Source organism: Monodelphis domestica, chromosome 6 (genome assembly GCF_027887165.1).
Source record: "Monodelphis domestica isolate mMonDom1 chromosome 6, mMonDom1.pri, whole genome shotgun sequence".
NCBI lineage: Eukaryota > Metazoa > Chordata > Mammalia > Didelphimorphia > Didelphidae > Monodelphis > Monodelphis domestica.
This window is the reverse complement of record NC_077232.1, coordinates 86,904,715-86,929,616: the sequence shown is the minus strand read 5'-3', so window position 1 is coordinate 86,929,616 and position 24,902 is coordinate 86,904,715. Positions and strand designations below refer to the sequence as shown.

Genomic DNA, 24,902 nt, shown 5'->3' with positions numbered 1-24,902 from the left:
TTTTTCTTTTATTGCATCCACTGGTCTTATTTAGCACCTATAGCTGAATACATCTGTACTCTCTCTCTTTTCCCTCACATTCACTTCTTCCCTACTCTCAATCAAGAAGCAGCTATAGAGTCTAGCACAAAACAGACTTCTAGGCTAGGTCACAGGACTGATCTCCACACTAAAATCCCAGTAGTGGACACTGACATGTACTAATGATTAGACCTTGAGGTATTCCCCTACAGTGTTGAGTCCAAAGCATGAGCATAATCCAAAGAATAGACCAGATCAGGGGTGAGAGTTCCCTGAGAATTTTAAATTTGAGGGATCCAGAAGGAAGTAGAGAAAAAAAGAATTCATGTAGAGCTAGAGTTTCATGCATGGAATGCCTACTGAATTGGGGGAAATAGCAAAATGATGGGGAGATGTTATCTGCTTTAGTGGCTTCCCAGCATGTCATTGGGATGGGGAGTTTTTCTCACTCTCAAATGGCATGCATGCTCTAAGCATTTCTAGGACTCCTTTTTGCTCCATTATGTCAGTGGAATTGTGGTAATGGGGGTCTTCTAATGGTTCAATGTACTGTGGAGGTTATCCTAAGCTCTTAAATATCCTGCCAACCTCTAGAAGGCCTTACCAAGCCATAGAATCACACACTTTGGGATTTTGTCATCTAAGTATTAGCTTAGCTGAGTGAAGAAGAGTCTCTGCCCCAAAAGTTGGTTACCAGTGAAGATTTTAAAAAATCCTTAGCAATTCATGAAACCATCTACTAAAAATACACAGAGGTTTTGATCTTCAATAATAGATGAAGAGTTGATACTTTTGTGCCCACATATATACTAAAATGAATTTGATATCAGCAATTCTTGAGTTCCTTCCACTAATGCATATCTCTGTTCATACATGCCTACCCATCCTGTGCTACTCTTGTCTGTGTCTTCCCCAAAATTAACTGATTAGCATTCATTCAGCATGCTGGAGGAAAACTTTAATTTCTCCTGAAATTGTAATGGTCTGAATGGAATAATCTGGTTCTCTTTCTGCTTGCTTTGCCATATTCTTGTCATGTGACTAGCATATATTTATTTTTTAATCTGGACTGATTTCTGTTTTTTCTTCTCATTTCTTTTAAGTTGACTGAGTTCTATGTAGGCACATTAGTCTCCAGAAATTTTCCATTTTCCCTTTTGTTGGTGCTGTTTCTCTTTGTATATAAGAATTTCATTCTTGAGCACCTCTCATCTCTCCTTTAAGTTCTCATGGAACACTTTATTCCATGTGATCATACCTACCTTTCTTTTGAACCCTTTGATATCTGCTTTCCCTAAATCAAAGGTAATGGTCAGACCAGGCCCAGCTTTCCACTTCTCCAGGAGAGAGTAATCACTTCCCTCATTACTTTCATACCATCAATGAATTCCTACCTTTTACTGAGTTACAAGATGCAGACCAAAATTTCCCCTGGTTCCTCCTCATTTTGAAGAATGAAATGATTACTAAAGGGTTTCAAGAAACTGTTAGGAATTCCTGTTTCTTACTATGATAATGGAGGTTTGAGTCCATGCCATAGGAGGAATCATTGAAACTAAGGAGTATTAATTTTGGAGAAAAGAAGAAATAGAAGAGACATTATAATTGTCAAATTATATGAAAAGTTTTCATGTAATTGAGGAATCATATTTCCTCTATTTGACTTTAGGTCTTTAAATTAATATCAGACCTACTAAGAGGCAGGTTTTTCCTTAATGTAAGGAAAGCATTGAAAAGAATTATAACTACCTAGAAGTGGAATAGAACTGCCTCAGGGAGTTGGGGGTTCTCTTTCTCTTGACTTGACTTTCTCTTTGACCTTTTGGACAAAGTCTGCATGGCAACTTTTTTTGTAAATTCTCTCTCTCTCTCTCTCTCTCTCTCTCTCTCTCTCTCTCTCTCTCTCTCTATCTATCTCTCTCTCTCTCTCTCTCTCTCTCTCTCTCTCCATTTTGCATCAGTCTGGGCTGTTTTTGTGTTTTGATTTAGCCCACATATCTTCTGGGTTGTAAAAGAGAACTGAACTTTCACCCTATTCTCATTCCTAGAAAAAATATGTTGCTGAGGGTATATGCTATATTTGTAGCTATAGAAATGTAAGGAATCCTAGGATCTTCATTGTTAATTGTGTGACAGAAGTGGTGCCCTAATATTGGTCCCAAATATTTCAACCTGCAGCCTAAATTCAGCAGAAATTCCATTCCTAGATGGAATGTCCAATGTGACCTTGTGCTTCTCAATGATAGCAGGCACAAATACTATATTTAACAATTATACATGACTCCCTCATACATTAGGATGGTCTCTTTGTCTGACATATATACTATCTTTTGTATTTATCATACAGCAGGGTCCTGCCTGAGAATTTTGATGAATATGGCAATTGGCCTCCTTCCCTTCATAGATAAGAGAATTGGGGCACAATGATCATTGGTGACTGCCCAAGAACATACAGTAGTTCAGAGTAGAAGTGGCATTGGGATTTATAGTCTCAGAGTGTTTATATTTTCCTCAGATCACTTAAACACATACAAAATGCATGCTATAGTTCTGAATATGTTTGCAGGATCCAAGACTTTCCAATAATAATAATTATTTTAATACTTGATATTTATATATCACCTTGAGATTTACAAGGGTCTTGCATATCATATTTCATTTGATTATCCCAACAGCCTTATGAGGTAGGTGTCTGCTGCTCTTATAGTTATCCATGTTTTATATATAAAGAAAATGAAGCTAAGAAGTCAAGTGACTTCAAGTATTCCAGAACTAATAAGTTTCCAAAGCAGAACCTGAACTCAATCCTTCCTGTCCCCCAATCCCATTCCATGCTGCCTCATTCCTTGATTCTGATGATATTTTACTATCTTGGCTCAAAATGTATTTCTCTTTTTATATTCTTTTACCAAAACAGCTTCATAATGAAGGAGACAAAGCAATGTGAAGAGATACCAAAGAACCAAGTTTGAGTACCACTACCCATAGGGCAAGATGTACTGTCTTTTTGATTCTCTATTACCTTTTGTAAAATGTGACTAATTCTTGTCCTAATTTATAAACTTGTATGTTGTGAGGCGAACCACCTCAGTGGGGGGAGAAAGGCAATAGACAAAGAGATATGAAATCTGAGCACTAGTTCTAGATCTTCTGCCAGATTTTTACAAGTCAGTTCTCATCTTTGGCTCTTGATTTCCTTATCTGTCAAATTGGAGCAGGATATAATCCCATATTTCATAGATCCATGCAGGGACAACTAGTACCTCTTTGTGAACCCCTTTCTGGGATGCTCATTTATTTTTTTTGTGCCTCATCGTTCATCCAACTCTTACCTGTGCCTCTAAGAATCTATAGCTAGTACAGTAGCTTCAACCTGGTACTTGGTAGATGAGCTAAACCAGGTTAAGGGTAATAGACAGGTCTCAAATTTGTCAATGAATTGGGGAATATCTACTTCAAGCATGTGAAGTACTTCCCCTGGTAGTATGATTGGATGAGAACAATCCAATGGCCAAGAAAGTGGCTGAAGTAAGTGCTGTGGAGCTTGGTCAGACATTAAAGAAGTCAGGATCCTCCATAGAGCCACTGCCAGTCCTCCTGACTTTTATCTCATCCCTGGAATTCAATGACTCTGGAAGAAGGAGCAAGACTTGTGACATTGTGCAAGTCTGCCTCACTTAGTTCAAATCATGCACGAGTCAAGTCATCACTTCTTGATGCCCTTGGTCTTCCCCGAAAATGAAGGATGAACAACAGCATCTCTTAGGTCAGCAACTGCAAACTCAGGTTGAATGTCAGTTTGAGGTTTATAACCCTCCTCTGCTAAGACTGACTACTGCTATTAATTGTTCACAGAGACTTGTTCACTTGATTAAATTCCTACCTCAACAGAAGGGAAGAGGACCATATTGATCTTGGGAAGGAGTGGTAGGTAGATCTATTAGCAACATGGGGGGTTTAAGTGTAGGAGGCTTGTGGAATTTTTATTAGACAATCTTGAAGGTCCTTGCTAGTTTTAACATTTTATAAGTTTGTAATGGTCAAACTCAGTTAGGCCAGTCGACTAAATATCTGACGCAAATATGAGGATTTGATTCAGTTTAAATCACCAAGCATTTATTATACACCTTCTCTCTGTAGAGTTGTGAACTCCTTAAATAAAATACTCTCTCTGCCCTCATAGAGCTTGCAATGCAATATGGTTGTGATTTGTATAAAGGGCTTTTTTAAGTCTAGATGACTAAATCTAAATGACCATCACCACTATTGCTAGTCAACAAAGAATTTAGGACTGTTAACTGGTGGGATGAAGGTTCTGCTGGTGTAAATGCCTTTCATTTGAATGAAATTAGGCAGCTGCACAATATTATGGGAAATGTCCTAGGCCAGAGGACATCTAGATTATAGTTCCATCATTGTTTTGGGCTTGCCCTTTGATTTGGACAAGTCATGTACTGGAACTCTTTTCCCATCTGTAAAATAAGAGGGTTGGACTAGGTCTCTAAGTTTCCTTGAAAGTTGAAATTTTGGGGTTACCTCCAACAGATAGCGGCTATGCATCCCTGGGCAGATCATTGAATCTCTCAGTGCTCACAAATATCAGAAAGGGAGGGGGAAGCTGGGTGGCTCAGTGGATTGAAAGCCAGCCCCATAGATGGGAGATCCTGGGTTCAAATCTGGCCTCAGATCCTTCCTAGCTGTGTGGCTCTGGGCAAGTCACTTAACGCCCTTTGCATATCCCTTACTGCTCTTCTGCCTTGGAACCAATACAAAGTATTGATTCTAAGACAGAATGTAAGGTGTTTTTTTTTAAAGAAAGTTGAAAATTCTCTCATTTCTCTAAGTATTTATTTTTCCAGGCATGATGTTAATTATGCTAGGGGATATGAAAGAAACATGTGATAATTTGATTTAGTTTATAAATCTTAATTAAAAACTTCTGATATGCAATATCCTCTGCTTAGTATTGGACATATAAAGATTTAGAAAAAATGCTTACAATTTAGGAAACAGATTAAATTGTGTTTATAAAGAGATTAGATACAAGGTATACTTTTATTGGGGGGGGGGCGCAATCATCAGGGCTGGTCCTTTTCCTGCTTACTGCTTATTTCTTATCTGATGTCTGAGAAAATGGAATGATTTACCTGAAGTTGCTAAGCTGTTTGTTGACAAAAAACTGGGACAGAAATCTGGGTCTTCTAATTCTTAGTACACTGCTCCTTCTAGTATCCCCTTTCCCAAACCTAGAATGTCCTCATTCTTTCTTATGGTCTCACTTATCTTCTCATAGACAAGAACAGTTTCTGGGAATTTTGTTGTTGTTGAGTCCTTTTAGTTGTTGTTGAGTCCTTTTAGTCATGTCTGATTGTGATCCCATTTAGAATTTTCTTGACAAAAATACTAAGTTGTTTGTCTTTTCCTTCTCTAGCTCATTTTTACAAATGAGGGAACTGAAGCAGACAGGGTTTATGTGACTTGCATAGGGTCATAGAGCTAATAAGTAGCTGAGACTGCATTTGAACTCAGGTCTTCTGTCTCCAGGTCCAGTACTCTTGTCTACTTTGCATCTGCTATACCATCTAGCTGCCTCAATTTCTGGGAGCTTTGAAATGTAAAAAAGTGATATGAGAACAAAGTAGAGATCTTAGGGGGGAATGCTCTAAAAACAGAGTAGGACTAATATCCTTTCAGATAAGAGATCATGGAATCATAGCTCTAGAGATTGAAGAAATCAGGGAGGTTGTCTAGTTCAACCTCTTTCATTTTATGGATGAATAAAGTGAAACATAGACAGGTTAAGTGACTTGACTATGGTTATAAGATAGCAAAGCTATGAAGTAGAATTTATCCCCAGATCTTCAACTCCCAAGATGGTTCTCTTTCCTCTATGCCAAGTGGCAACGTAGACTAGATCTTGAAGGATTCTAAGATAGAGAGGAGGTAAATTTTCTCCATATTAGGAGATTAGGAATAGCCATTTTAATAATTTTGGTTGCTGTATTGATTGGGTTTATGAGGAGGAATTCCTTGGAGTAATTCTGGAAAAGCTGATTGGAGAAGTAGTGAGGTAGAACAGTGTAACAGAGTACCCGATTGAGAGTCAGAAAGAACTAAGTTCCAATGTCATCCCATTTACTAGCTGCATGACTCCTGGGTAAATTATTTTTACCCTCCTGCAGCCTCTATTTCTTCACCTCAGAAGGTTGGACTTGATGACTCCAAGGTCTCATATTTCTAAATCTATAATCAAAATGAGTTTTTGCATTTAAGAAGCCATGTGCTTTCATTTGGAGGGCAATAAGGAAATGTCAATGAGTGATTAGGATATTTCCCCCCTGAAAACCTGATCTAAGGACTCATTGGATCATGGAGATGAAACCTACATTTGGAAGTCAATGCCGGAGCTGGAAAGGCTTTGACTAGAGGTTCAATGATGGACTTAATGTTATCCAACAGCTAGCCTACCACAATTCCCTCAGGATTATCTCCACACAGTTTGTCAGAAGTTGATTTTTTTTTCAGCTATTGCAACTCATGAAATTCTGAAAAGGTATGGAAGGCCTTTGATGCTCATCTTTGATGCTACTCCCAAGCCATGCAAATATGAATCCTTCAAGTATTGAAGGCTTAGGACAATGGGAGGACTTTTTGTTTTTTAAATGAAAAGCCCTTAAAGGAATTCTTAACTCTCATTGTGAATTTATTTTAAGGTAATGTTCTTCAGAGCATGCAGTATTCTGTGCCAATAGGAACAGTAGTCTTTAAAGGCAGCCCTGACAATATTTAACAGGGTACTTCCATTCCAGGAGGAGTGACCACCTATCCTGAAGTGAACTGTTCTAGACCAAAAGCATTTGTCTATGTTTAAGTTTTGGCTCTGATTCCTACCTGTAGTCAAAAGGCATTTGATTCCATGAGAGTGGGGCAAGGCCTCTGACAAGAAACACTGTTTATTACTTTAGTGTGTACCCACTTGGAGCCTTCCTCAGCTAGCCCTACCTCTCCCCTGTTCCTGAAAACACATAATTCCCATCATTCCCCAGAGAAAAGAAGGGAAGCTGCTGTAGCTGCTCTTGGTCTCTGTTCATGAGTACCTGTTTTTTGTCCTTGTGGGAACCCAAATAGTATATGTTTTTAAAGCACATTGAATTTAACAAATAGTACCTCAAGGGGTTTTCATACTACCAGGCTATTAAAACAAAGCCTTAAACCTTGCAGTGCTGTGGGAAAAGTAAGGGGTATTATTGGCCAAGGCAATTCTGTGAGTGGAGTAGAGTATCTATATTACAGGTGGGGAAACTTCAGGCTAAGGAGAGAAAATGATCTGCACAGGGTGCTGTGTGTTGTAAATTTAGTGCTTGGACTCGAACCCATGTCTCTAAATGCAAAACCAAGGGCTCTTCCCATTGCCCCACACTGTCTCTCACTGACAAGGCTCTGACTGAGAGATGACAGTTTCATTATAACTTCTACAGCCAGAAAATCTTTTTATTAGCACATTATTATTTTATGACAGAGAACAAAATTGCTCTAGTTACCTGGAATAGCTATATCTTCACATCCTGGATAATTCTTTCCTATTAAAATGTCATCTGTAAATTTTAAAATTTGTTGATGATGCATTTATCTGATAATTATTACATGGACAGAGCTCTTTAGTGGAATAGAATGATTATTGGATTTGGAGTCAGAAGACTGGAGTTCTAATCCCACCTCTAATCTTGGGGCCTCAGTTTCCTGACTTGCAACTGTGAGAGTGTTGATCTAGATGCCTTCAAGTTCCTTTCTGTTACTAAATATCTGAGCTTGTCACCATGGTAGGCATTTTAGAGATATAGAGAGGAATAGAACATGGTTCTTGCTTACATGGAACTCACAGTCCAGTAAGAAAGTAAGACATATTCTATGCCCAAGCTAAGAACATAACTCTCTTCCTGGATAATCTATCTTCACCCTCCCTGAATGGTCCATGGCTGGGAGAATGGAATTCTGTATTGATGGAGTCTCTCAAGATATTTCAGTCCTCAAAATGTTTTATGGTTAAATTGGTTTGTGAAACCCTGGTATTAGTTGACAGAGGTAGTCACTGATTTAGTGGATTTCTATTTTCTGCACGTCACAAACATAACATTAATAATAACTCCAGCTCTACAGACTTTATTGTGAAAATTGCACACTCAGAACAACCCTGGGAAGGATAGAGTGTAAAGATAATTTCCCCCACTTAACAGATGAGAAGAATGAAGGCCAGAGAGATAAAGTGACCTTGGTGTCAACCAACTAGGTAGGGTCAATGCCAACATTAAAAGCCAATTTTCTTCTGACTCAAAGTCCAAGGATCTTTTTATTACTACCATTAATAAAAACAATAGCTAGCATATATGCTGCTTTAAGGCCTATAGAGCACTTTACACAGGGTGTTTCATTCAATCCTCCAAAAGCCCTATGAGATAGGTGCTATTATTAAACACATTTTGCAAATGAGTAAACTGAGGATGAGAGTTCAAGTAATTTTCCCAGGATCATATGGCTATTAAATGTCTGAGGCAGGATTAAGACTCAGCCCTTTCTGATATCAAGTATAGCATCCTATCTACTTTATTATGACTATCCTGAAACATTACTATTGCTATTAGGCTCTCAGAAGTCACAGTATTTTCACCATGAAGCACTAAGCCTCAGTTAACTAGCCTGGTTTTTCATACAATCAGTATTCCCTCTAATGCCTCTTTATGGAGTACAAATATCTTAAAGTGAATTGAGACTGTAGCAATGGAGTAAAAAGTCCTACCACCTACCCTATGATGCTAGAAAAGCTATGTGTGTGTCATCAGAGATTCTCTTCTCTCCTTCCTTTACACAGTTTATCTCAGTAATTTCTTCAGCTCCACTGGACTCAATTATCAACTTTATGAAGGTGATTCCTAGATCGAGTTGTTTATCCTTGATCTGTCTCCTGAACTGCATCTCTGTCTATTAGACATCTCAGATGAGATGAGCTAAAGACATCTTGAATTTACCATGCCCCAAACTGAAGTCATTATCTTCCTCTCACCCTCATACCCTCTTCTCTCCCTAAATTCACTTTTACTTCAAGGGTACCATCATCTTCTTAGTTACTCAGGCTTGCCACTTAGGTATTATCCTGAACTCCCTCTCTAATTGTCCTCCATACTCAATCTCTTGACAAATCTGTCACTTCTAATTTCATAGCATCTCATGCTTTGCTTCCTTCTCTCCTCTGAAATAGAGACCACCCATGTCACTCACGTATTCAATAAATTCCAGTAGTTACTGTTGCCTCCAGGATCAAATAAAAACCTCCATTTGCAATCTGTCATTTGTAACCTGGTCTCCTTTTACCTATCCAGGTTTCTTCCATTTTAATCATTCCCATGAATTCTTCATTCAGAGGACACTGGTCTCCTGGTTGTTCTTTTAGCAAGACCCTCCATCTCCTGACTTGATGCATTTTCACTGCTTGTTATCCGTTCCCAGAATGCTCCCCCTGCTCATTTATGCCTCCTGTCTTGCCTGGTTGCTTTAGACTCAGGTCCTACCTTACTGTCTATAAGAAGGCTTCATTAAGCTTCTATCCTGCTAAATCCTTCTTTCTGTAGATTTCTCCATTTTCTCCTGTATATAGCTTGTTCTTAATTGTTTGCATGCTGTCTCCTCCATTAGACCAAGCTCCTGGAGAGCGATGATTGTCTTTTGCTTTTCTTTGTACCCTGAACACCTAGCAGAGTGCCTGGCATTAATAGGCATTTAAGAAACGCTTGACATTTCCATGTTGTTCAATTGAATTCTATACCGGCCCCTCTGCTTGAAACAGGAACAGACCTTGGTATTTGTTCCCGAAGCCTCTTGTAGTCTAGTTGGGAAGTGAATATTTTTACTTAGATAAGTCTAATGTCTTATGACAGTTTCACAGGCTTGTGACCTAGTTCTTTGGGCTCGGTATAGTTGGCCCCTTTCTCTAGTTTTGTGCTTTGTAAAATGAACAATTTGGAGCAGATTAATTTTTAAACACCTTAAAAATGGAGTATCAGTTCCAAGGCAGAAGATCATTAAGGGCCAGACAATTGGAATTGAATGACTTGCTCAGGGTCACACAGTCAGGAAGTTCTGGAAGCCAGGTTTGAAACCAGGATCCCCATTTGCTCTCTATCCACTAAGTCACCTAGCTGCCCTGACTTGATAAATTTTACCCTTTTTTTTGGTATCTCTAGATCTTAAATCGGAGCTTGGCACAAAGCAGGCAATTCATAAATGCTTATAGACTTTACTTGACTAAATTTTGTAGAGTGTAGAAGTACAAAGTATTCTGAGAGTTTGGAAGAGAGAGAAATCACATTCAGCAGGAAACTCAGAAAGGCTTTGAATGATTTGTGATCTCTTCACTCAGTCCCCTCATTTTATAAATAAAGAAACTGAGGCTCAAAGGCATTAAGCTTCTTGCCCAGTTCTACCAAGTAGTCATTGCTGGGATAGATGAGATGAAATTGAAGGCAGGAAATTGGCAGAGGTGCCAAGAGGCTATGTGGTCTACAGAGCATCAGTATGGTCTGGTGGAAAGCTCTCTACACTTAGAATCTGAATTTAAATTCGAGTTGCATGTGTGATGCTCGAGGTCACATGTCCCTGGGTGGGCCACTTAACATCTCTACCGTTTAGATTTCTCAACTTTAAAATGAGGATAATGTGACTTGTCCTGACTGTGTCCCATTGTAAAATGTGGAGTGCTCTCAAAATGAGAACCATGATATTCTATTAAGGAATTTAGTGCATTGCAGACCAAGAGGACAATATGAACAAAATGGGCAGTCAACTTGGTCCAAGTTTGCGGGATTAAGAAGTCACCTCACCTGAGCTCCACAAATTTACCTAGGTTTTCCAGTTTTACATACAGAGAAACTGAGTCACCCTGACTTGGCTATAAAGCTAATGAATAGCAGAGGTGTGGTCAGAAATTAGAATTTTTGATTACTAAGCCAGTATTTGATTCCCTTGGTCATAGTGAATTTTTGGTCACAATAAGGAATTCTGTAATAGGTAGAATCCTTTTCTGGCTAAGCAAACATGGATCCTATTAAGCCTAATGGGCTGGGATAGCAAGACACTGCTGTATTTTGCAAAATCCCCATCTCTTCACAGTTGGATCTGGGGAAAAGGTGTGATGAGAGGGTAATAACTGTTTCTCCCTTCTCTAAGCAAAACCCTGCGATTTCCTTTTAGATGCATTATGTGAGCCTTTTCAAATTGGGTATTTTTTCACAAGAAAAATTATTTGAAGTAATGTCCATATGGCTGTCGGGATATGGGCAAGGAGGGAGGAGCAGGAGGAGGGTATCAGACACTGAAGTGCAACTTATGTTTTAAAAACAAGATCAGTAATTTACGCCAACCTCTCAAAGACACCCAAGGCACTTTTTATGTTTCGAGAAGCATTATGGTAACAGCACCACAGCTTATCCAATTACCTTTTTACTGGCATAAATAGATCTGAAAAATGCTGAGTGTTCCAGGTAGAAATGCACGACATTCATTGTTAACAACAGCATCCCAATTCCATGATTTTGATCACAATGTGACCTGGAGCCCAATGACTAATCAGAGGAATGACTGAATTAAGATTCAATCAGGTTGCAATAAATGGAGAGTAAATAATATTTTAAAAGAATATCTAGGGTGGAAAAAATCTACCAAGACTACCTATTAACACAGACTTCATTCCTTAAGTAGGTTTCATGTAGAAAAGCAATTTTCTACAGTGCAGTCAAGTTCAGGCATCTGTTTTGCTACTGACTGGCTTTGATACAGAAGAGGCCTTTAACTGATTCCTTGTAATGGTCTTTAGAAAAACTAAACAAGAAACAAATTGAATTTAGAACTCATGAGAAGGGGGGAAAGGGGGAAAGAACCCTGAACTTGGAATTAGAAGACACGAGTACACAAATCTTTTCTCTGTCACTTAATAGACAAATATGTACCCTTTGGGAAATTATTTCATCTTAATGGGAGGCAATTTCTTCATTTGCAAATTTGAGGTAATAATATTTTTTACTTATTATGTCCCAAGGCTATTATAAGGAAAATGCTTTTAAAAATTAGAGTGCCGTGAAAACATGAGCTATTTCTATTTTTCTTTATCTTCATCTTTTTCATCATTTTTCCTGTTTTATTTTTATCATTTTTGTCTTTCTTTTTCTCTGGTTCCTTCTCTCTTTCCTTTTTATTTTCTCTCCTTTTCCTTTTCTCCTTCCCTTCAGTATGAAGTCCTTTATTTTCACTTTCTGTCAATGCCAGGATTCTCCAAACTTTTCCTGAGAATTAGTCTCTTCTGCTCTCCCCCACTTCTTAGTCATGTGATTGTCACAGTAGTATCTATAGTATTTATGCAGTATAACTTACCAAAGGATGAATGGGAAATGGTCCCTATTAATGTACCCCTACCCACTAAAGATTTCCCACAGCTTTGGGTAGTGTTTGGTTCATGGTAATAACAACCAACTTGTGGGAAGCCAATTCTTCCATGGTGAGAGGTGAGAAAAGAGACCTCCCTAACATCATGTTATTTCCAAGGCAACATCAGCTATGTTGTGACCAACACTTATCAGTGACTGACAATGCTGGTAAGCTTGATCACTAGAGATTATCCAAGATCCTTTTTCAATGGTTTTGCAGACTTTTAAAAACCATTCTATGCATTAGAGTAAGTTGGTGATTCCTAGAAGACATTCCATTTTCTAGAAACATCAAGCACTGGGTCAGAGTTTTGAGAGGAATGAAATTTAGAGTTCATCAAATTCAACCATTTTACAGATGAGGAAACTGAAACCTATAGAACTTAAGTGATTTTTTTTTTGTGATTTTCCCAGGGTCTAACAGTGTCTCAGGTGGAATTTGAACACCAAATCTAGAGTGTATAAGTCCAGTGTTATATCCATTACACCACACTTTTATAACTGTAAAATGCTACATTAATAATAATAATCATACCTTTCTATGTAGAGAATAAGGAATGACACAAATTGAAATTTAAGTGTTGAAGAATACTAAAACTTTGCAATAAAAGTATCAGCTGAAAGAATCTGGAATGCCTAGTAGAGAAGTATAACCATCTGAAGGACTGCCATTTTGTTTGGCTCCCTGAAACAAAACTAGAACAAATAGATGGATGCTTATATGTGGCAGAGTTCAACTTGCCAAATGTTTTAATGACCAGAACCTTCCCAAGGTGGAGTGGACTGACACAAGAAACAATGACCTCACCTCTCCAGCTTTCCTCTCCACTGTCATAGTGGAAGGTCTTCAAGCACAGGTTAGATAACCACTTGTCAATGATGTGGGCCACATGATTCATGATTTGGGTAGGGCTTGTCTTAGCCTTTGAGTTTTGCCTCAACTCTGGAGAGTCTGTACTCTTGTGGTTCACATTCCCTCCTAGGTGGCTGAAATGAATAACAATGGGACAGCTGGGTGATTCAGTGGCTATAGCAATAGGCCTGGAGATGGGAGGTCCTGGGTTCAAATCTAGACTCAGCCACTTCCTAGCTATGTGACTCTTGACAAATCACCATTCTGCCTTGGATCTGATACTTAGTATCAATTCTAAGAGAGAAGATCAAAGTTTTAATAAAAATAATGAGAGGGCAAGAAGAGATTATAAATAACCTGATGATAAAACTTCTATATGAAGTAAATTATAGCATCCTGGCTAGAAGTTGTTTTCTTAGCGGAGCAAAAATTAAGTAGAATATTTGTCCCATTATTTCTTTTAACTGGAAACACTGACATGGATGGAATTGTCCATTTTAATTAGCGCTCCAAGAATGGAACCCAGGCCTGAGAGGAATTTGATATTCTCTCATTGAACTTATTAGTTAGGATGATGGTTCTCCCTAGTTTTTAATTAATTCATCTAAGTTAGACTTAGATAAAGTTATCTCTGATTTGTTAATTTGTTCACACTCTGAGATTTAGATCCACCTTACATAGTTTGGATTTGAGTGTTCCATTCATGGATGCTGAACTACCATGTGTACTCATTATTGTGACTGAATTCAGATAACCATTCAAATATTTGTTAGCTTTCATATAACACTATTGTAATAGTCAGGCTTGTATAATTTGTTAGACAATATCTTTCAAACAGTTCTAGATATATTGCAATAAAAGGCTCTATTAAGGGATCACTCAAAATCTGTGAGGAGAACACTGGCTTTGAAGTCAGGGTTTGGATCCTGGATCTCCTGTTTAATACTTGTGGGATTTGGGGGCCTCATTTTCCTTGTAAAAAGATCTTTCTCTAGACAATATCTGAATTTCTTCTTGCTCTTAATTGATTTATCTTCCTATTACAACCGCTGGAGAAATTGCTTAGTGAAAATATGATATTGGAAATTAGGAGTCCTGGTGTTAGTCTCATGATTTCTGACTTCCTCTTTGAAGAGATTTCACTCATTGGATGAATACAAATGTATGTATGTATTATATATATGTATGTGTATTATTATTATTATTATACCAATAGAAATCATTTGGGAAGGTTTCAGAAAGCATTTTCAGGAATGTAGTTGGTCTGGACTTTTGAAACAAATTCATCTCCAAAACCTTTGGGGGTTCACTGTGCACAGAACCACAGGCATTTTACAATGCCAAATGTTATCTGCAAGATCCCCAAAGAGGGGGCAGCTGGGTAGCTCAGTGGATTGAGAGCCAGGCCTAGAGATGGGAGGTCCTGGGTTCAAATCTGGCCTCAGACACTTCCCAGCTGTGTGACCCTGGGTAAGTCATTTAACCCCCATTGCTTAGCACTTCCCACTCTTCTGCCTTGGAACAAATACAGAATATTTATTCCAAGATGGAAGGTGAGGGTTTTTTTTTTAAGATCCCCAAAGAGATTCACAATATGAAGTAAAGCCCAAACTCACTGGCAAAAAAGTCTTCTAGATATAAACTCTCTGATATAAATTCCTTGTGATCCAAATCTATATTGTATTCATCATTGTATCTTTGGTGTGGACTGAGTACAGTACTTACACACTGTAAGGGCTTAATTAGTTTGTCACATTGAATTCAGTTTCATCTGAAGCTCAGATGATGTCAGCAGGGAACACTTCCTAAATTTGTCCTTAAAGGAAGAGGGTACTTCAATATAAGAATACAAGGCATTGCGTTCTTGGTGTGGGACAACAGATTCTCTTTTGTCCGTTAAGACAGCTTGTTGCCACAGTAGATAGAGAACTGAACTTCTGACTCAGGAATATGTGAGTTCAAATCCATCTTTAGATATTAGCTGTGTGATTCTGGGCAAGTCTTGTCACCTCTGTTGGCCTCTCTTTTCTCATCTTTAAGATGGGGATAATAATAGCACCTACCTCCCAGGGTTGTTGTGAGAATCACATGAGATAAAGTGTTTGAAGTGTTTTGTAAACCATAGTTGTATATAAAGGCTAGCTATTATTTCAGTGTATTAATTTGATGTTTTTGAGCTCTGTATCCTAGGATCTGAGACTTTATTAAAAGATAGAATTACCTTTCAAATATCCTTAATGTGAATTGCATTTATTCAAGATTTTGCTACTCCCATCTATGCATGTACAGAGCTGGGGGGTATTTTTGAATAATTCATCAGCTATGTTGTTTTTATGATGGACAGGAGTTCCATGTGAAACTGTAAAATATGGTCATGTTAACACAGAAAATTAGAACTGTAAACTCCCCTGTGGAACATCCAGAATGAAAAGCTGAACAATGAGATTTTCAGCGGGTACTGTGACTGCTGCTGTCCTCAGGCTGGAAGGCATTGAAAGTAGAGATACTCTGGTCTTAGTGCCTAGAGCATCCTGGAGAGTTCTAGGGCCTTTGGCCATTCTAACAAAACAGGGAGCAAAGATGTCCAACCACAGAAGCTGTTGTGTAATGAGGGAACAAGAGGACATGCAGAACCCTTTCATTACAGCCTCTATTGAAGGAAAGTCAAGACAGGGTTACTGTGTTCTTGAATTAGCAAGTATGAACTAAGGGAAAATGAGAATTCTAGGGTGATTTCAGATGATATAATAAGTATAAAGGGGTTTTGTAACTAGTAGAGTACAGGAGAAATGCCAGCTATGTGTACCTAGGGGTAGTATGACACATGGATAGAATTATATGACACAATGGATAGGATTCTAGGACCTGGAGTCAGGAAGACTTGAGTTAATATCCAACCTTATGTATTTATGATCTGTATGATCCTGGGCAGGTCACTAAACTTCTATCTATCACAGTATCTGCATCTATAAAATTGAGATAATAAGAGCTTCTATCTCCTGGAGATATTTTGAGAATAAAATCAGCTAATGCTTGTGAAATTTAAAAATCTTAAGATGCTATGCAAATGATGTTTTGAGTTAATACTACATGAAAAGGTCTTGAAAATGATCTAGTTTAAGCTAAAATCGAATATCATAATTTGGTTTTGAAGTATATGTAATAAAATGGATTTAGTGATACTGGATCATCAGATTGGGAAATACATATGAAGACATTAAATGTTTATGTTTGTGTTTGTATGGTATGAGCTCTTTTATCCATTTTGAGTTTGTGATCATAAGCAGGATGACAAGAGGTTGTAAAATGGAAAAAACAAGGAGGTAGATGATGACTTGGATTCAAATCCTAGTTGCTCTATTATCAAATAGTGTTATGTTGGGAATGTCATTTCCCATCTTGGTGCCTCTATTTTTTCAAATGTAAATCAGAGGTGTGGGTCCCTAAGCTTCCTCTTCTTTAATGTTTCATATTTGAAAGGCTTCTAGTTCTGACAATTCTTCGTTTTCCTTTTACTTCTAGCCCTTTTATTCTAATATCCCCTAACCCTAGTCAGCTGTATTCCACTATTAAAAATAAATATAGGTCAGGCAGCAAGCTACCAAGCTGATGGTCTACTCCAGGCATTGTTGTCTTTCATACCAGCAGAAGACATCTACCCAAGCATGTGAAGACTTCTTTTGGGTAGATGAGAGCATTTTGTTCCAGTGTCCATGAAGGTGGCTGAAACTGGTGCTAGGGAGTGCCTAGAGAAATGTTGGTGAATGTTTTTGAGATAGCATGCCCAAACTGCAACTTCAGGCTGCCTGTGAGCCTTACCCCCATTACCCCAGACAGTGGAGGGAGGAAGTGCTCATGTTGGGTGGCTGGGCAGAGGAGCAGGGGATGCAAAAAATATCCTTGAGTGCTGTGAGAGGGGGAATGAAACAGCCTCTTCTGTGCCACCCTAGCACTTGTGCCACAGCTTCTCCAACATAAGCCTAGAGCCTGGTCAGCCATCAAAGAAGCCAGGATCATCCATTGCATCTCAACCCATCACCATTTTTTTTTCTTTCCACTGGATTTAGATGACTCTGGAAGGGAAACTGGGGCTCACAACTTTGTACAACTCTAACTTACAAAAATCCAAATTCATTTGCAAATCAAGATATAACCCATCATCCATTATATTTTCTAATAGACTGTTTGTGCCTGATCTGTAATAGAGCTTTCTGAATTCTCAGTGGATGAAACATCCACAGTTGAAATACACTGTTTCTTGACATGACATTGTGATGTTATTGGTCTTTTTCAAAAAACAAAGGACAAGCAATAACTATAACAGCAGCAGAGACAAAGATTTCACATATTTCTATCAAAAGATGAAGTCTATATACATAAGAACTGGAGAAAGGTGAAGCTAATTTAACTTTATTCATGTAGCACATTGGAATAGTCCATATTGTTCATTTTGGCATAGAAAACTTTACAAAATTTATAACCAATCTTTCTTTTCATCATTACATCCCATTTTCACCTATACTCTGTGCTCCAGGTAAAATGGCCTGTTGGTCATTCCCTATGTACATAATTTAAATGCAATATCTAATGTCTGAAATAACTTTCCCCTTGAATCATACACTTCTCCTTCTCGAACTTTCCATTTTTCTAGTCTCAGTTGAGATGCCTTCTTTTCAAAGAAGTCTTCCTTGATACTCCTCTTTTTAATGATTTCTTTCTCTTTAAATCTAATAAAATCTCCTACTTTTCTTATGCATGATAACATTGAATAAGAGTTATTAATCTGCAGGAATCTGAATTTGGTTGGGGAAAAATGATAGCTTTGAAAAGTCTCACCTTCTGCAAGACTTCTATCCTAGTCCTCCTCAATGATATCTTCACTCTAAGATAATCTCTAATTTAATAATATCTACCTTTTATATGACACTTTAAGATTTTCAAGGGTACATAGGGTCATAGATTTAGAGCATAAAGGAACCTTGTAGATCATCTGGCCCAACCACCTCATTTTACTCACTCTGAATCTGAGTTTCAGAGAGTGCATTTCCTTATCTCTTCCCAGAGCTGTTTGGTTAATTATAATCACCTGGGGTTTTGTTTCTTTTATTATTCTTTCAGCATATATAGTTGTACTTGTTGCTCATATTCTATTTTGACTTTGGAAATCTTTTTAATAAGGGCAAAAGAAGAAAAAAAACTTACACACCAGGATTCTTTTTCCTAAAATATGCAGAATTAATTTCTTCTCAGCTATAATTGAATTTCTCCTAAGGGGAAATGATGTTTGAGGAACTGAGACAGTTCTAAGTCCAGCTGTGTAACAGGTGAAGCACAAATGTTTTCTAAGAAATGCCCCTTAAGCTCTACTTAGGGTGAGGTAGTTGGTGAGCCTTGGTCACTGACGCCATCTTTGGACAGAGGAATTCTACAGTTTAAGAAAGTTAAAGCTGGGATGCATCTTAGAGATCATCTAGTCCAATCTCTTTATTTTACAGATAAGCAAGCAATATCTCCTCGAAGGTCATACAAGGTAGTAAGAGGGAGACCAATAATTTGAAGCTAGTTTATGAGTTGTGTCTGAAGTCCAATACAGTTTCCATGATCCCCCTAGACTTCTCAAATGAAAAACAGAATGGTGAAGAGTCTACCTCATGTTTATTGGTGGGTAAGGATGGGGAGGGAAGATAGTTTTCTTTTCTTTCATATCTTCAAAGGGAAGGGGAACTGGATTGTGATCTATCTGTTTGTACAGCAGTCACAGAAGCCTTTCCTCAAATACCTCAGCCAGAAAAGAGTTCCTGAAAAACCAAAGTAAATCTGAAGGAAATTAGGACAGTATTTTTTGGGCTGCCTTCCTAAGGGAGATAAAGAGCTCCCTGACAGTCCAGCAAACCTAAGGAAAATGAAATTGGGAAAAGAGAAAATATTTTCTTTCTTTCTTCCTCTCTCACTTCTCTAGCTTTATTTCTTTATAGTTATTGTAATCTATTTCCCAGAGGGTTTTCCTGTTTCTTTCCTCCTGGGGGGGGAGGGGATCTGAAGGTAAGGTGGAAGAAGCCTTCTTTTTTCACTAAAGGGAATAGAGAGGCAGCCACTGAAGCTGAGCCAAGATACATTGTAGTAGAGAATCATTTCCCCCAAAACTCTTCACTCATTATTTGTGATCCTAGCACTAGAACTGAAAGGGATCACAGATTAAACCCTCTCATTTTTATAGATGAGGAAAAGTAATGTCCATGAAAGTTAAATGACTTGCCCGAGGTCACACAGGTATTAAGTTGGAAATGGAACTGATTTCTCTTGATTCTAGAACCTATGGCTCCCCTTTACCCACACTATACCATCTTAACAATAAGTACCTGCTCTATGCAGAGCCAATTGCTAGGGAGCTGGAGCAAATACAAAGGTTACTAAATAAGGCAGGGTTTCTGCGTTCTGGTGTTCACAGCCCAGCAGAGTAGTCTCATCAATTCAACATTGAATAAATTTATAAAAAATTGCTCAGTTCATAGTTTTTTTTTTATATGTCTAACTATGATGTAGAGGTGACTAGATTCTCAAAGGTCCTTTCCAGTGGATCATAATTTCTCATAGGATTTAACAAGATGGCAGAGGTTTCAAGCTGTAATTTAGATGTGTACTATGTGCCAGGACCAACATAGCTAAAATTCAGGAGGCTTATATAGCAGCAGTCCTGGAGTCAGAAAGATGTGAGTTCAAATCTGGCCTCAAACATTTATAAGGTCTTTGACCCTAGCAAGTCACTTAACCCCATTTGCCTGTTTCCTCATCTGTAAAATAAGATGGAGAAGGATATGGCAAACTGCTCCAGTGTCTTTGCCAAGAAAACCCCATATGGGGTCATGAAGAATCCAACATGACTCAAACAACTGAACAGCAACAACAACACATGTGGATATAAAAGGCAGATTTGGTTCTCATTAAGTTTTCTTCTTTCTTTTCTTCTTTCTTTCTCTTTCTCTCTCTCTTTCTCTTTCCCCCTTTTTTCTCTTTCTCTCACTGTTTTCCTCTTTCATTTTCTCTGTTTCTTTCTCTCCTTTTCTCTTTCTTTTTCCCTTCCTTCCTTCCTTCCTTCCTTCCTTCCTTCCTTCCTTCCTTCCTTCCTTCCTTCCTTCCTTCCTTCCTTCCTTCCTTCCTTCCTTCCTTCCTTCCTTCCTTCTTTCCTTTCTTTCTTTCTTTCTTTCTTTCTTTCTTTCTTTCTTTCTTTCTTTCTTTCTTTCTTTCTTTCTTTCTTTCTTTCTTTCTTTCTTTCTTTCTTTCTTTCTTTCTTTCTTTCTTTCTTTCTTTCTTTCTCTCATTCTTTCTTTCTTTCTCTCATTCTCTCATTCTTTTTTCACTTTTCTCTCTCTTTCTCCCTTTCTTTCCTCCCTTTCTTCCTTCACTCCTTTCCTTCCTACATTCCTGATATATGACCCATATACAACATTCTACAAACATTCTTAGTAGAAAGTAGGAAAACAGCCTAATAAAAGTATAAAATAATTTGTGAGATTAATGGTAAGAAACAAGGTTATAGACAGTTTCCTTAAATACTAAGTGATGTTTGGTGTGGGCCTTGTCCAAAGGTGGTTATGATAGGGAATAAATTCAAAGAAATGTCACAAATATGGTATCAGAGAGTTCTGGATTTGTGCCAGGGTAACCAATCTCTGAGCTTGATTGGAGTATATTCCATCCTATTCCAATCACTTCTGGCTAGGCGGGGATGACAGGGGCTTCCTAGATGATACTCCCACCATACATACACATATCTCTATTGGTTAGGACTTCTCTGCTCCACAAAACCCACCTTGGCAAAGGTCACAAGAATACTGAAATCATAGAAATGGAATAATGAAACTTTCATCTATTTTTCACAGAATGCTCAATTAGCCCCAGCTTCCTTGTGCAATGGATGAACATGATTTTGATGAAGTTTCCCAATGAGGTTCCTACAAAGGCTTATGGTAGAGGTCATTTAAAATGAAGCCTCTCCTTCTATCATCCCTAAATGGTTTTGCAGTTTTTGCACATGTGTTTGTGGTCTTTACAGAGTTTCACAGATAAATTAGAGGACCATCTGCAAGGCACAACCACTTGCATCATTAAATTAAATTAGAGCAGAACTAATTTTTTTCTTGGGATATTATAGGGGCCCTCGTGAATAATAATATCATTAGGTGTAACTGCAAAGTGCAATTTAATTTAACTTGTTATTGTAATAGAATAATATCCTTACTGTTGTTCAGTTGTACATGATGCCATTTAAACATAGAAGTATGATAGAATAGAAAAAGCACTGGCTCAGAAATCAGGAGACTTGGGTTCAAATGTGACCTTTGACTTAGGTTCAAACATCTCTAACTGGTGGGACTGTGGATAAGTTACTTCATCTCCTTTGCCCTGTTTCCTTATCTGAAGTTGTGTTGGATGATCTCTGGGCTTCATTCTAATTTGAATATTGTGATTCTTTGGTCCTATGATTTACCTTTTGTTTGTCTCAGCTTCCTCTACCATAAAATGGGGCTAATAATAGTTCTTACCTCCCAAGACAGGATCAAGTGAGATATTTGTAAAGCTCCTGGCACATGTAAACAATTAATGCAGACTTTTTTCTCCCTCCCCTTCCTTCCTTCCTTCCTTCCTTCCTTCCTTCCTTCCTTCCTTCCTTCCTTCCTTCCTTCCTTCCTTCCTTCCTTCCTTCCTTCCTTCCTTCCTTCCTTCCTTCCTTCCTTCCTTCCTTCCTTCCTTCCTTCCTTCCTTCCTTCCTTCCTTCCTTCCTCCCTCCCTCCCTCCCTCTCCTCCCTCTCCTCCCTTCCTCCCCGATCTCATAAGAGACAATAAAAAGTTTCAGTGTCAAATTAATAACAATAATAATCCCAGAAACAACACTTACTTGTTTTGATATGGAGTTTTAGGGTGACAGAGAACTTTAAAATCCCTTATCTCATTTGATTCTCACCACCTAAGCAGAATGTCATTCCTATTTTATACAAGAGAAAATTTAGGTTCCAAAAGAGAAAGCGAAGCTATTGCTATTGTTGCCTAGACTATTGCTCAGAAGTTGCCTAGATGGGCATTGGCATGGTCAAGATCAGAGTTATATGAAACCCATCATGGAGTCGAAGTCAGCCCGTAGCCCAGCATGCTCCCTATGTACTTTATAGTGGCCCTTGTTTCTGAGTTAGACGCCACTGGTTAGTACTACTTGTGGTCATAGATTTAGAGCTTACAGGAGTCTTAGAGGCCACTGATTCCAGACATTCTCATTCAATAGATAAAGAGACCCACAGAGGTTAAATAACTTGTCCAGGGCCACATAGTTAGAAAACATTTGAGGAGGATTTGAACTCAGCTCTTCATAACTCCAAGTCAAATGCTCTTTCTTAAATTCTAATCTTCCTGTTTGTCCCCTGAAGCACCAAATTAATGTTGAAAGAGTTCTGATTGGGGAAATAAGGGGATGGGGAGGGTGCTCAGGGAAGGCTACCTTTAAGGTCTGACTCAGAAAGCTGACATTTTCCCAGGAAGCTGAGGAAATATGTATGTCACTCTGCATCTCTTTCCACATGCATGCCTCTATAGGAAGCAGTGCCCCATGGTGAGTGGGTGTTCTCTTACACTTGTCTTATAATGCTGTTCAGAAAGCTTCCCGGGTGGGGTTGGGGGGAGAGATCTGTCGCTCATTCTTCTTGCTTTGTGTGCCTATTTAAAGACACCTAGACTCTTATCAGGCTTCTTATTCTGGACCCTGAAATGGGACTTTTAAAGTGCAATGACATCATCCTCATTTGCTTAGACTGGAAATAGGCACCCTGGTTCCCAAGGCACAGAGGCACTTAGGGTAAGTTCATTTTCTATATTTATATAGTGAATTAATGAATAAAGAGAATTTGGTTGCAAACTTGCTGTGCTTGTCTGAGCTAAAAATCCTCTTATTAGCCATTCAGGTCTGGGAGTTAAAAGACCTCTTGGGTATGATTTCTACCCTATACCATTAGCTCACTGTGTGAGTTTGGGCAAATCCCCTGAATTCTAGACTCTCAGAGTTGAAAAGTACCTTAGGGCATTTAATGTGCAACCACCTCCTGAAACAAAGGTGAAGCTAAACAGCCCAGGAGACACAGCACTGACCTGGAGTTCAAATTCAATCTTAGATACTTACTCCCTTTTTGACTCTGGGTAAAACATTTAGCATTGGTTTGCCTCAGTTTCCTCATCTGTCAAATGGGATAGTATATTAGGACCTACATCCCAGGGTTTGTGTAAGGATCAGATGAGATTATAATTGTTAAGCACTTAGCACACTGACTGGCACATAATAAGCACTCTCTAAATGTTAATTATCATTATGACCTGATGATTCCCTTTCTACCTTCAAGCTCTCCTCATTTTATAAGTTCTTCCTCTATAGGCTTCAGTTTCCCCACCTTGAAAATGAAGGGTTAGAACTAAATGATGTCCATGGTCTCTTCTAGCTCTACCATTCTGGTTTGCCTTTTAAATACTCTTTCATCTCTGATCTCTGATATTTTAAGGTTATTTCAGGATTTAATTGTACTCTTTTAAAAAATTTAAACCCTTTTCATCTTAGAATCAATACTGTGTATTTGTTCTATGGCAGAAGACCATTAACATCTAGACATTGGGGCTTAAGTGACTTGCCCAGGGTCACACAGCTAGGAAATGTCTGAGGCCAGATTTGAATCTAGTACCTCCCATATTTAACTCTATTCTAACATCCCTTCTAGTTCTAATATTCTATGTTCTAGAGTGTCCTTTTTAAATGGGGCATGCTCTTTCCAAGTTCCTTTATAAATCTAATACTCTGTATTCTATACTGTAGAGCCCCTTCCTACTCTGACATTCTGTCATTCAGAGCAACCAAAAGTTAAATTTTCATACTTTTCTATACTCTGCTCAAATTGTGCCATTTTTAGTCATTCCCAGATTACTAAATCAGATTTTCCCAAATGTTGACAAGAAAAACAAAATTCAGCTTTATTTTGGAGGGTGCTCTGTAGAATTATTGTCGATGTAACTCCCTGATGATTAAAGCAGCTGGTTTTGTGGGTTGGGCAGCTTGAATTTATGTTTGAGAAAGGAATAGAGCCATAAAAGAGTGATGTCATCTTTGATTCAGAGACCCAACATTTAACTTGGGATCCACATGCACAATTCAATGCAACTTTCTTCTGACTCTCTCTAATACTGAGTTAGGGATTCATGGTTCTTTGATTAATTTTGAGGATCCTAAATATAATCGCTGAATGAGTGTGGGATTGAATGCAAAGAATAAGGATTCAAATCTAGTATTCCAAGCTTCCATTTCTTCATCTGTAAAATTTAAGGATTAGATTAGATTTCTTTCAAAGGTACATTCTAGCTCTAAAAGTTTACAACTCTAGGATCCCTGCTTCCGTGTCTATCCCATTTACTTGGATCTCTCCAGAGACATGCTATCGAGGTTCTCAAAATGTTGGACACATTAATGTTTTTGGTCAGAGCAGAAATAGGAGTTGACTCTAGTCCCCATTTTCCTTTCAAAAACTTTAAAC

General features: G+C 38.3%; 1 protein-coding gene across 3 annotated transcripts in view; it reads left to right on the top strand.

Annotated features, from left to right (window-relative positions):
- The window catches only part of SORCS2 (sortilin related VPS10 domain containing receptor 2), a 1,375,930-nt gene that overhangs the window by 426,702 nt on the left and 924,326 nt on the right, over positions 1-24,902 (top strand). The window lies entirely within an intron of this gene.